The sequence below is a fragment of the Arachis stenosperma genome, chromosome 4 (assembly GCF_014773155.1).
Source record: "Arachis stenosperma cultivar V10309 chromosome 4, arast.V10309.gnm1.PFL2, whole genome shotgun sequence".
In the NCBI taxonomy this organism is placed as follows: Eukaryota; Viridiplantae; Streptophyta; class Magnoliopsida; order Fabales; family Fabaceae; genus Arachis; species Arachis stenosperma.
In genome coordinates this window covers 147,474,263-147,476,715 of record NC_080380.1, presented here as the reverse complement: position 1 = coordinate 147,476,715, position 2,453 = coordinate 147,474,263, and the positions used below count along the sequence as shown (strand labels likewise).

The window sequence follows — 2,453 nt, the reverse complement described above, 5'->3', positions numbered from 1 at the left end:
TTTCCAACTTCAAAGTTAATCCTGAGAAAGATTAAAAGACTTGCATAACTAAAATATCCTCCTGATTTGCATCATAGAAATATTCTTCCACTTAGAACATTAATTTTGAATAACCTAAGTCCTTAAACTATTAAAGGGTGCAATTCAAGAAATAATAACATAGTAATAGTAAGTTTTCAACATTGAAACCACAGGAACATTGACAGGACCAACATTGTTTTAATTACAAGAATCTTGATGATGATCTCCATGGCCTCTTCTGCTGTGCAGCCACCATAACAGATTGCTCAATGAGTTCCCTTCTTCATCACCAAAACTTCTCAACTCCCTAATCTTCTTCAATGCATCCTCATTATCATAAATTCCTTCAATTGCATAAACCAACCACTTCCATTTTTCTTCAACACCAACCCTGTTCAAACAAGGCATAGTCCACTCCACAACCTCCTTCACAAAACCAACATGGGAAAACAAGAACTCACTAATGGGCAGCAATGGAAGAACATGAAAGGCAAGTGTATGCTCTTTCCAAGCTGGAGGAGCAAACGAAATTCTACCTACCCTCTTGTTAGACCATAGAATCCCCATTAACCTATTCTCCTTTGTAAACTCATCACTACATTTATTATCGTCCATCTTTAAATGGCACCACATTTGAGCAGCATGAATTTCCAATGCTGCAAGAGTTGAACCAATAGCAACAAGATTTGCATCATTATATGCCAAACCCATCAACGCTGCTGAATAATATGCATTCACAGCTTCACCACTATCCATTTGATCTCTTCCATCAGCACTAACCTCTAGCCCTGAATCCCAAGAGTGTAACATGAACAGATCAAAACACCTTAAACGTGTATATTTAGATTTTGAATCTTTTCCTCCCACGTTCATGAAATCTTCCATGAGTGAATATGCTTCTGACCTATACTTGTTACCCCAATTTGGATCGATCTTCGCAAGAACAGCGATTCCATAAACAAAGTACCCCAGAAGAGAATGACGATAGTTGTAAAATCTAAAGTCTAGTTTAGTAATAAGCCCTCCCCATTGCTTTTCATACAAAAATCCATTCCCTTTAAAAGTCCCATCTAACCATGGCTGAATGGTTTCTTTCAAGAATTTCTTAACAAGTGAAATCAAGTCAAGAAAACCAACTTCCTCAGCTATCATTGCAAGCCTTGCTGCCCTTGCAATCGATTTGCCATAATAGAAAGATGAAGTAGTATCTATGTTTGAAGAACTAAGAGCACCAACATCTCTACAAAGAGCTTGTTTGATTTCATGATAGGAGTCTTGATTGACACCTCTAGCAGAGTGCCAAGTTACAGGAACATGTTCGGCTTCCAACAACCATGAATCTCCAACAACACCAACAAGGTCCCCATCAATGCTTCTATACTTAAAATGTTTAAGAACAATCACATTACCCTCATCTTTAGACAAAAGCTGAAGATGGAGAGGGTGAGCTAACATCAACAAATTACCAAGCCCTTTCTTCTGCCATTTGTATTCAACACAATATGGCTTAGTGAAGATAGCCTCTCCAGAAACAGGGTAGCAAAAGCTGTACCTGTCAAGAACAACCTCGCTTTTTGAACTTGAATCTGGCATAACTGCAATCCGAACCATCACAGGAGCCGCATCAGAAGAAATATTGGAGAAAGTGAGTTTCGCGTCAAGGCTGAAACTAAATATGGTTGGTGAAGAAGTATAGATAAGCCATTTCTGACCATTGTCAAGCTGAAGGGTATACTTAATTGGTGAAGCATTTGAAGAAAAAGAAGAGATTTTATGGATGGAGGTTATAGAAAAAGATGCATGTTGAGACAAAAAAAACAGTAACATAGGGGCTTCCCCTAACAAGGAAGAAAGTGAGATTAGATGAAGGAAAATCCAGAGTGACACTGAGATCACTGAAGGAAGATATAACATGGTGGTAAGGAGTACTTGTTGTGGAAGTGATAGTGAGATCAGGAGTGAAGACTTGGTGCATGGAATGAGAGGAGACAGAGAGAGAAGGGTAGCAGAGAGAAACAGAGGAATCAGAGGGTTTGATGAGGTAAGGGTGAATGTACTCTTGAATATTGCCATCTCCGAGTCTGGAAGAATGAGTTTGTAGGCAATGGAGAAGCGAGAAGGTTTTTAGAGAAGAACTTTGAAGGGTCAGGGAGCACTTTGGATTTTGTTAGTGGGAAGTGAAAAGGTTGTTCATCATGTAACTGTGTTGTGTTTGCCTTTGCCATTATCCGCATCTGCATGCATGCAGTGACTTTGAATTCTAGTCTGAAATTTAGGTACCACAGAAGGAACAATAACGAGGGAATGTGACATAACTAACACTTTTAAGATCACTCTTTGCCTCTTCCTCTTCTTTAACCCAGAAAAGATAACTTAGACCCATTTTAATTTAATTACTATAATTACTCTTAAGTGAGCCTCTTGGATTTCTA

General features: G+C 38.7%; 1 pseudogene; it reads right to left on the bottom strand.

Moving 5' to 3' along the window:
• Positions 1–219: 219 nt before the first annotated feature.
• On the bottom strand, positions 220–2,246 carry LOC130975881 (glucan endo-1,3-beta-D-glucosidase ARB_01444-like; annotated as a pseudogene).
• Between the last annotated feature and the right edge of the window lie 207 nt (positions 2,247–2,453).